This window comes from Aulonocara sp. 'chitande type north' Nkhata Bay, linkage group LG6 (assembly GCF_057382095.1).
Source record: "Aulonocara sp. 'chitande type north' Nkhata Bay isolate Kocher_YH1m ecotype deep benthic linkage group LG6, A_spYH_male_GT1.1, whole genome shotgun sequence".
NCBI lineage: Eukaryota > Metazoa > Chordata > Actinopteri > Cichliformes > Cichlidae > Aulonocara > Aulonocara sp. 'chitande type north' Nkhata Bay.
The window spans coordinates 37437643-37448503 of NC_141349.1; the positions used below are offsets into that span (position 1 = coordinate 37437643).

The window sequence follows — 10861 nt, forward strand, 5'->3', positions numbered from 1 at the left end:
TGACACACACACACACGCGCGCGCGCACACACACACACACGTGCACGAACACGTATCAGTAATTTATGCCTGCATCCTATTTATCTTTTCAATGGTAATAATTTGCAGTTTAATCCATCTCTGCTTTGTGGGCCTTGGAGTGAATGTAATATACATAAAGTCATTAATTGAAGCAATCTCTATTTAGTCATTAATTGCAGCAAGCCTTGCTTATTAGCCTCTTAATCTCCTAAATTAATTTGACCCTTGGGTAAATAGCTGTATGTAGCCTGTCTATTGAGGCGTAGTCTTGATGTGGCAGCACACACACAGCATGCATATGTGCATGTCTATACTTCTGAAAGCACACACATCTGCACACAAAAATTACATTGACACGAGCACTTAAATATACATGTTCACTCTCACCCCCAAAACAAAGGCCAACAATAGGCTTAGACATTTCCTGGATGAGGATACAGACCTGAAGACAGTCATTACACTGTGTGCATTAATGTAGGCTGGACTGTCATAATTTAAATCTCCTGACCTTTCAGCTACCGCCACCATTAAGTCAACCTTTCCTTTTGTACAGTCATTTTCCTTTTTTGTTTGATGAAAGAAAAAAGAGCTACTGAACTAATGGGCATGTGAACATGCTACAACTTGGTCCATTAGTATTCGGACAATGACATAATTAAAAAATGCCTCTGTACGTCAACATAGTGTACAGTGGAACCCCGACTTATGAATACCCCGTTAAACGAAAAATTCAAGTTACAAAGGCACTGAACAGCAATATTTCTGCACGTGTTACAGCAAAATGCCCACGTTACGAAATCCGCTGGCTCTGATTGGCCGAGTCCAGAATGATCAGAATGCCCACAATGCCTTCTGAATCATGTGACAACCCCTTGGCTTTCGTAGTTGCGCTTTGCTGTTCCACTTGAATGACGTATTGTTGTTCTAGTTAGCAATTAGCCTATAGCCTATCGTTCAGCATCGCCTCACTCAAAAGGCGTGGCTGTAGCTCAGGTGGCAGAGCAGGTCAGCCAATAATCAGAAGGTCGGTGGTTCGATCCCAGGCTGCCTCCTGGCTGCATGCCAAATATCCTTGGGCAAGATACTAACCCCGTGTTTGCCTACTGGTGGTGGTCAGAGGGCCCGGTAGCGCCAGTGTCTGGCAGCCTCGCCTCTGTCAGTGCGCCCCAGGGCAGCTGTGGCTACAATGTAGCTTGCCATCGCCAGTGTGTGTGAATGGGCGAATGACTGAATGTAGTGTGAAGCGCTTTGGGGTCCTTGGGGACTAGAAAAGCGCTATACAAATGCAGGCCATTTACCAGGCCAAGGCGCAATAGGTGCTTCGACTTACGAAAATTTTCGACGTACGGAAGTTCAAGTTCAAATTTTATTAGCCACATGCAGTGGCAGGTTGCCCTGCAGTGGAATAAACCTGCCCCCCGACCTTACACACACAACACAGACATCACATGGGGATACAAGTCAGAGAACGGTTGCCTTTCCTGCAGAATTCTACAAAGAATTCTGGTTGATTCTAGCACCAGTTTTCTACAGAACGTTGTTGGAAATTAAAGAAAAGGGCAGACTTCCATCAAATATGAATTCTGCAAACATTAATCTCCTGCTAAAACCAGGCAAAGACCCTGTATATCCCTCAAGCTATCGTCCAATATCCCTTATAAATGTAGACCTTAAAATAATCTGCAAAGCTCTCTCAAAGAGACTGGAGAAAATAACCCCCCTCTTAATTCATCCTGACCAAACTGGTTTCATAAAAGGTAGGCACTCATCAACAAATACACGTAGATTACTTAATTTGATAGACTACTCATACAGTAAAAACCTAGAAACTACAATATTCTCTTTAGACGCAGAAAAAGCATTTGACAGAGTTAACTGGAAATTTCTATTTGCAACTTTACACAAATTTGGTTTTGGATCCTCTTTCATAAACTGGTTAAAAATATTATATAATTCCCCAACAGCTTGTGTTAGAACAAATGACCAGACATCCTCCAGCTTCTGTCTCTTGAGGGGCACCAGGCAGGGATGCCCACTCTCCCCTTCACTATTTGCAATTTTTATTGAACCACTAGCAGCAGCAATTAGACAGAATTCAGTAATTAAGGGCATAAAATGCAAGAACGTGGAACATAAAATCAGCCTTTATGCGGATGATGTGTTACTCTTTCTCCAAAATTCACAAACCAATATCTCTGGGGTGATTGAATTGATAAACTCTTTTGCAAGAATATCAGATTACTCAATTAACTGGTCAAAATCTACAGTCCTACCGATTAATTGCTCCTTCCATAATTCCTCTTCTACACCACTGCAATCGGGAAATATAAAATATTTAGGTATTAATGTTTCTCCCAAGCTTGCAGATCTAACTAAATTAAACCATATCCCACTTTTAAAGAAGGTAGAAGATGATCTGGCTAGATGGAAATGTCTACCCATATCACTCATGGGAAGGGTTGCCGCTATAAAAATGATGGTCTTACCAAAAATAAATTATTTATTCTCAATGATCCCAACTAAACCGCCACAAGATTGGTTCAGATCTCTAGATTCATGTATGTCCAAATTCCTTTGGAAAAATAAACCCCCACGTATAAGCTTAAAAACACTACAAAAGACCAAGGATAAAGGAGGACTAGAACTGCCTAACTTTCAGCACTACTTCTTAGCCAACAGGCTTCAGTTTATCTCAGGATGGCTAAAACACACCCTCTTAGATGAACCTTGGCTAGATGTAGAACAAGCACTCTGCAATAATCTAGAGATCTCAGACCTACCATTTATCAGCTCAAACATCCAACGACATGAATGCTTTAAAAGCATCAACATCAGCTCTTCTCTGACAGCATGGTGGGAGTTTCTAAAATTGACGGTGTCTTCATTAATCCCATGCAAACGTACACCTATCTGGAACAACCCTGACATATTACAAAACAATAATATGATAAACTTTTCAGATTGGAGTGATAAAGGAATCAAATATTTAGAACATATACTAGAAGGAACAGAATTTATTTCATTTGACGGACTAGTTAAACAATATGGGATCAACAAGAAAATATTTTTAGAATATCAACAAATTAAATCCATAGTAAAAAAGAAATTTAAACCGGGTCAAGTTGAACTACAAACACCACCAAGTGTGGTTCAATTTCTTACTCTTAAACCCCCCAAATTACTATCCAAAATATACAGAATGCTTTCTAAAACAGATGAATCAATATCACTTCCTATTGCAAAATGGGAAGCGGATTTATCAGTTAACTTAGACCTAAACTTCTGGTCTCAGATTTGCTTAAAAACCTTTCATCTAATTAGAAATCCCAGTCTTCAATTAATTCAATACAAAATATTACATAGAGTGCACTATACAGGTCATCGGATGTTCAAGATGGGCTTTACGTCTACCAACAACTGCTCACACTGCCAAACCAATTCACCGGACAATTATATCCACGCTCTTTGGTTCTGTCCACCAGTTCAGAAGTTTTGGCGCGAGATATGTGAAGACTTATCGAAGTGTCTGAAATGTAACATTCCAACTTCCCCCTTAGTGTGTTTGTTGGGCAGCTTAGATAATGTCACTTCAGAAAAGAATATCGCCCATATGGTTTTCACTGCCCTATGCATAGCCAAGAAAACAGTCCTCATGAACTGGAAAAATAAAAAATAATCTTAATTCTAACCAATATAGAAATTATCTATTAGATTACATTAGTCTTGATACAGCCTCTGCCACCACATCAGATCAATTGCTCTGGGCTCCTTTGATCAGCTCCATCACCTAGTGGGGGTGGGGGGTCATAGTTTGGTCCCGCCTTCACTGTTGTGATTGGTGTGGGGGTAGGGACAGGCTTAGGGCGTCGGGGGGTTCCCCGGAGGCATCTTCCTTGGGGGGCTCAACCCGGGGTAGCGGTCATGTCCGGTTAGGGGATCTGTTGGCTCTCAGGTGACTGTTTCCTCGCGGCTGCGTGCAGCGGGGCTAGGGGAGGGTCTGTGCTGACGAACGTGGGTTACTGACCTGGTAGCCTGGCTGCCCCTGGGTGGGTCCGGGATGGGCGTGAGGTTCTGGGGGCGCTCCGTCTCTGGGCTGGGACCCGGACCGGGCCTCGGGGGCTTGGGTCCTGGTTGGTGTGTTGTGGGCGGGTGGGTGCATGGTTGCCCAGCCCTGGAGCAGGGTGCCGCCGGTGCGTCGAGCCACCTGGGGGGCTCTTCAACTGGTGGGGGAGATTGTCACATCTTGCAGGAGCTTTCCTCTCCTCAGGAGCTCCCTCTGCAGGAGGGGGAGATACAGGAGAGGTGGAGGAAGATCTCAGCCTGGGTGTTTATTGTCTTATGTAGTCTGGAAGATGAGTGGATGGTGGGGTGGGTGCAGTTTTCTCTGTGGTGGGGTTGGGTGGACTGTCCCGGGCTCTGTGGGGCCGGGCGGCGCTGCTGCACTGGGCCCGGTCTGGATGGGCCTGGGCCCCCTTTCCCTGGCGGGTCGCGGAGTATGGGGGTGCCTACTGGGGTCAGCAGGGGAGCTGGCCCCAGGGAGGGGTCACTTGCCCCTCCCTTCCTTCCCTCCCCATCTCCAGCTGCCTCCCTCTTCCCGCTCCTCCACAACCACCCACACATGCAGGGCCTTGGAGTGGGGGTATGTCACCAGGGTGCAGAGGAGGCTACCCCCCCCCCCCCCCCCCCCGTCCCCCGTCCCCTTCTGGCTGCCTCTGCCTCAATTTTATCCCACAACTTAGACATTCACATTACTCACACTCTCATTACACATACATATAGGATCTTGGGGGTGGGCACGATACACGGAGTCCAAAGTACCATCAGGGTGTACACCCCACCCCTGGCATCGTTGCCCACCTCTCAATTTTAAATACACGTAGACATTGAGGGCTATCAGGAGGGACCATGCGCTTACCTGCTGCTCTCTGGCAGGTAGCTCCAAGCCCTCCTGGGTTTTAAATGCACCTTAGAACACACATGCATCAACATTACAATGAGCGGGTGGAGGGAGGTTTGGAGTCTTCTCTCACCCCCATTCTCTGCGACCTGCTGGAGCAGGGGGGCTAGGACTAGGAGGAGGAGTTGGCCGTCCGACTGCGGTCTGGAGTGTGGAGCCTTCCTGCTGCTGCGGAGTCGGGGCGGTCTGCCTCCCCCCACCGCAGGGAAAAGGGAAACACCACCTGGGTCTGGGTGCAGTTCCCCCCTCCAGGGGCGGGGGCACCTAGACCCGGTTTGTAGAGTACGCTTGGGGAGTGTGATCGTGTGTACAATGTCTCTTTATGTCTGTCTCCACGTTGGTTGAGTGTGGAGTAAGTGCATATGAGAGCATGAGGGTGGGAATGGATGTTTGGAGGCCTATCTCCCCCTACCACCACTTCCCCTGCCAGTGGCGGACCCCTCAGACATCGGTGCGTTGGTGGTTCTTTGTGTCCGGGGATGGGCGTCCAGGTACACACCGGCTCACTCCTTGGCGGCCGCTTATCGGGGCCTGGAGCCTGGGGCTCGCTCGGGCCACTTCGGAGGTGGGGTGCCCCCGGCCTCTCGGCCTGGGGCTCGGTCACTCAGGCGCAGCTGGCTGCCGGCGGAGCTCACGGGCGCGTCACTGCAACTCCCCCTGGCTTCTGCTCCGCGGCTGCTGAGTGAGCCCTCATCTGGGACTCTCCTCAGCTCTTTCTGGGACAGTGGCGTGGCTGCCCCTCTGTTGGTCTTCCTTGGTCTCTTGTGTTCTGGGGGCCTCTGGATGTCTGGAGTTTTGATCTCCTCCACACCTGCTTCACGCCCTGGAGGACGGGGCTGTGGCCCCCCCACACCCTCTAGCAGATTATTACATGAAGGAACCTTTTAAAAAACAAGCGCGTCCATGCTCACAGGTGTACACACGGGTGATCACACCCACAAACTACACCCTTTTTGGCTCCTACCTCAAAGCACACTGTGTTCTGTTGATCTTATGTGCTGCACAATAATGTTTAACATTTAGTATTTACTGTCATATTCCCATATATCATTGTGATGTTGTCTATTCTATTACTCTTGTTCTCTTCTGCTTGCTTTCTTTTTTCTTTCTCAGCAGGTGATCCAGGTGATTGATATATGCATTTTTTTTTCTCTGCCCGTTCTGTTGGTTTTTGTCTTTTGCCCTTCTCCCCCGTCCCTCTTCTCAGCTGTTTCTCTTTCCCTCTTTCTTTCTCCCCTTCTTTCCCCCAGTCAAGTCTGTCCCGTATTCAGTAAGTGAAAATAAAATAAACAATAAAAGGTGAATCAAATGGACCATTACGGCAAGGCTGGGATGGTCAGTTTGGTAAAGTAAATCCGTTGGGCATCTTTCTTTGCCTTTAGACAACAATTCTGATGGCAAAAGAGCCAAACGGGACAGGCCAAAAAAAAAAAAAAAAAAAAAAGAGAACGGTTGCCTTACAGAAAAACCACTGAAATGCACACTACAATGGGAAAGTACAAGAGGAAAAAAATAGACCTCTACTCATGCTGGGCTATAGGAGGACAGCATGAGAACAGGAAACAAAAAAACTCCTCTGCATAGAAAGCACATAAATGTCCACAGTACAACATTATAGAGCACGTGACCAGCAACAGGGTTGGGTAGGGGATAAGAAGTAATCCCAGGCAACACAGCAGCCATCCTGCCACTGCGCCGTCTCTCCAGCGCGGTCCAAGACCCGCCTCGTGTTCCCAGGAGGCAACAAGCAGGCGTTGGAAGGGGAAGGGGGATGAGTGAGTGCTTATCAGTGTAAGTGTATGTGTGTGCGTGTCCATAGTTCAGCTGAGACAGTGTCCTTCGCCCTACCAGCCTAAGTAAACAGTCTACCAGCCAATCCAGGTGGCCTTGCATAGAGTGGGAAGAACAGTCAAAACACAGTCGCTATCAGGGAGTTTTTGTTCGGCTCCAGCCTTGAGCCCACAGCTGGCGCCGAGGGGATATCCGCATTATGATGCTGATGTTGTTGATTTTTCTTTTATGCGAACAGCTCATGAGAATTTCAAAGCTGTTCTTTAACACTCCGAAACTGGTCTCTCAATCTCCCGTTGGAGAGCCGCGAGCTTCTCCATGATGTTATCAAACTTGCACTCCGTGGTCTTGTCATTCTTGTGCTCAGAGAGCCGATTCTGAGAACTCACGACTGCAGTGAGCTGTTCCACAATGTAATCCAACTTTCGCTCAGAGGTGATATTCTGAGTGGAGTTCTCCTTGATGTAATCCAATATACGCTCAGAGGTATTATTCTGAGTATTCACGGCTTCTCCAAGGTCTTAACCATGCTGCACTCAGTGAGCCCATTCTGAGAAGTCGCGCCTTGTCCCATCATTTCAATCCCAGCGGGCAGCCTTGGGGGGGTTTGAACAGCCGGTTCCGCTTTCTTAATTCTCCGATAAACCAGGGCCAAGCCAGCTCCGATCAGCAAGAACCCTGTTATCATGGTTCCGAATAGGTAGATATCTTCAGCGTCCTCGATCGACAGTCCCGCCAGGCACACGATCCTCCATTTCTGCCACCTGTCCATCGTGTATCCGGCAGGGAAAGTCCCTCCAGGGCACTCGGGCTCTCCCGAGCCTAGACTTCTCGTTGAGAAAAGGGTGTCAATTGCATTCAGAGACCAGCTGATCAAATCCATAATTCTCTTTTAGGTTTTAGAGAACAGACTGTGAGAGAGTGTTCCAGGGAAAGTAATACACACGAGACAAGACAAGGACACAAGAGGCTAAGCAGGGAAGATAAGGGGAAGGAGGAGAGGAGAAAAGTGTGACTGCCTTCGCCGAGAGCCAAACGAGACCCTCGGGAACGAATGAATTTCGTAAGTCGGGACAATGACAAGTCCACTGTATTTTAAATTAAACCATGTGAACTCTGTTGTTCTACCTGGAATTTGCCAAAGCCATTTTTCCGGCTCCTATTGCCACCAGACCCACTCATGACTTTACACTCCACAGCTTTTGGATATCACCAATTGTTCATTCAGCCTCCTTCTGTATTTTGTCATGCCCGTTCTTCCTAATGTTGTTGTCCACTGCGATTGCCCCATCTGTCATAATTGGAGTCTTCTGCACCTTGTCAACTGCAATTATGCCTAGTTGGTTAGCTAGCAGCTGCTTGTCTGTCTAAAACTTGAAGCCCTGCAGGATCTTAGCCCTCTTGTTCTTGACTACCTTTGGCATCTTAGGTCTCCCATCTGAACTTTAAAACATTTAATCGATATCTCCTACAGGTTCCAGATTAAAGTCACTGGGATGGGTGATGAAATGTTTCTCGCAGTAAAAATGCAACATCCAGATGAAAAGAATAAACTTTCTGGGGTGTTCCAAATACTTTCTTGTGTGTCTCAGTGTACACTGCCCCAACTATGATTTCACATCCTACTGTTACGTAGGTAGATGGTAGAATCTGGTGCTGAGAGCCTGTTCATGTGAGCCTCTGTGTTGTCCTTTAGACTGCCCTTTTTTGTTCTTTGGGCTATTGGTAGGATTTCTTGATGTCAGCCACTTTTTCTATCTATCAATACTATATCGTATATATAGTATATATGAGACGATGCTCAAGTTGACCTACCTTCTCTTAGAGTTCCGGAGTACTGCTCTATCAACCAAGGTGTTTTTTATCCTCTGGTATTATTTTTAATGCCCTTCTGAGTTACTTTTTATGTATTGACTCATGTGCCTACTCAGCTTGGTTGCTATAACACCTGGGAGAAGCTTCCATGCTGTGGAGAGGCAGATAATTGGCCAGTAGTGTCATGGTGTCATACCCTTGTGGTATGCCCTCTGTTAGCCAGTCTGGATGGGAACCAGTTACTTGTCCTTTCATGAATTCATATGCTTTTACCAGGGACTACTCAGTGAGTAGTCATGGATCATGTCAGGTCCTGGTGCTGTACAGCAAATCATTCTGGAGACTTGTAGGACAATAGTGGCTCAAGAGTTGGGAGTTTGCCTGTAATCGGAAGGTTGCCGGTTCAAGCCCCGGCTTGGACAGTCTCGGTCGTTGTGTCCTTGGGCGAGACCCTTCACCCGTTGCCTACTGGTGGTGGTCAGAGGGCCCGGTGGCGCCAGTGTCCGGCAGCCTCGCCTCTGTCAGTGCACCCCAGGGTGGCTGTGGCTATAATGTAGCTTGCCATCACCAGTGTGTGAATGGGTGGATGACTGGTTGTGGAAAGTGCTTTGGGGTCCTTAGGGACTAGTAAAGCGCTATACAAATACAGGCCATTTACCATTTGTAGACAAATGTCTGTGTTTGTGACTGACTGGTACTCGTTATGGTCCTTTTCTCTATGTCATCTTAATCCTGTAGTCATCTTGTTCATAGTTTCATTGCTGTGCAACTATTCTGTATTTGATAACAATTAAAGTTCAGTTGTTTGCCATATTTTGTAGTTGAAGTCTTAAAAGGACATAATTGTTCTCTATATTATCTTATTAAAAATTACCGGTCTCCAAAAATATTGATGTCATCCATTACTCTGGGGTGTAACGCAAAAAGGTCAGGTCTTAGCGAAGACAAATAATAACCATTGACATAGCCATCATTTCCCATTTCCTGTATAATCTTAGTATAGATCTGTAATTGACAGTGACATTGCATGTATTGCATATTTGTGTGTGGATGTACAGTGAGATAGTGAGATATTGATCCACAAATGTTAGTGCTGATCCTGAGATTAATATGTAATTATTGGAGAAAGAATGCTGTTTTTAACTATGAAATGCCAGCCCTTGTTATTTGATCATTACTGCTTTATTGCATTAAATTAACTCTTAAGATGACTCAAAACAAGGAAAGTAAAAAGGATATGAAAGAAAAAGAAAATGAGCATCTAATGAAGTGGAAGTGGCAGCTCTAATAAACATGATGAATTACAGTCTCAAAACTGCGGATGAAGTCATTAAATTTGCGGTAAACAAGCGCTTTCAACATATTCATCATTGATGAATGGAAGTGAGGAAATCACAGGGGCTGAAATACCACAGAACAGAAATAATCCTTTACAGCAAGACATGCATTTATAATCGGAGTAAAAGCACAGAAATTAACTGAAAACTTTATGACTCAAAAGTAAAATTTGGTATTAAAATCATCTGACAGTGTCCTTATATTCTATCAACCAACGATCCACAGACAAGAGTTCATCCAGAAATAACCATGGACCCGAAGAAAAAAGAAAACTTTTAGGAAGTTTTCATCATCACACAGCTCTCTGAAAACTCTTTCCCTCTGAAGACTTTGGTTTCAGTGTCTGCAAATAAAGCAAGATCAGTCAATTCTTCTCATTCAATACTGTAAAAATAGGATAGTATTATATACGACATCCTGTTTTTATCTGAAAACAACTAACATGTTGGAATGAATTCCTTGCTCCAACAATTTCTATCTGGCACGCCATCCGTTTAGATAATGTTTTTAACATCTGCAGCAGTGACATATAAGGTATATAGCCTGCTAAATTAAATTATTCGACTGGACAGGCACTGCAGCAAGCACAGGGAAATGAGGGACCAAGGAAGACTTATGGTTTAAGGGAGGAGGAAAGTGAAAGAGGTTTTGTAGTGAAAGCCTTAGATAAAGAGAACAAAACAGGAATGAAAAGTTGAACGCTGACAGTTGAAGTCTTGAGGTTTACTTGAAATGAAAACCTGAAATGCAGTCAGAGAACAAAGCAGCAAGAACTCAGTGCTAGCATTTAACTGACATCTTGATAGTATCTGTTAGGATTGCTTTTAATCCCTAACCTTGAAGGACTTTGAGGTTCACCTGCTTCAACATTCAAGAAAAGTGATGGGATACTGGTGGGAATTCAGTAAAAAGAAAATTAGAGTCAAATGACCTAGCTTA

General features: G+C 45.5%; 1 pseudogene; it reads right to left on the reverse strand.

Annotated features, from left to right (window-relative positions):
• Window positions 1-7032: 7032 nt before the first annotated feature.
• On the reverse strand, window positions 7033-7667 carry LOC147328436 (uncharacterized; annotated as a pseudogene).
• Between the last annotated feature and the right edge of the window lie 3194 nt (window positions 7668-10861).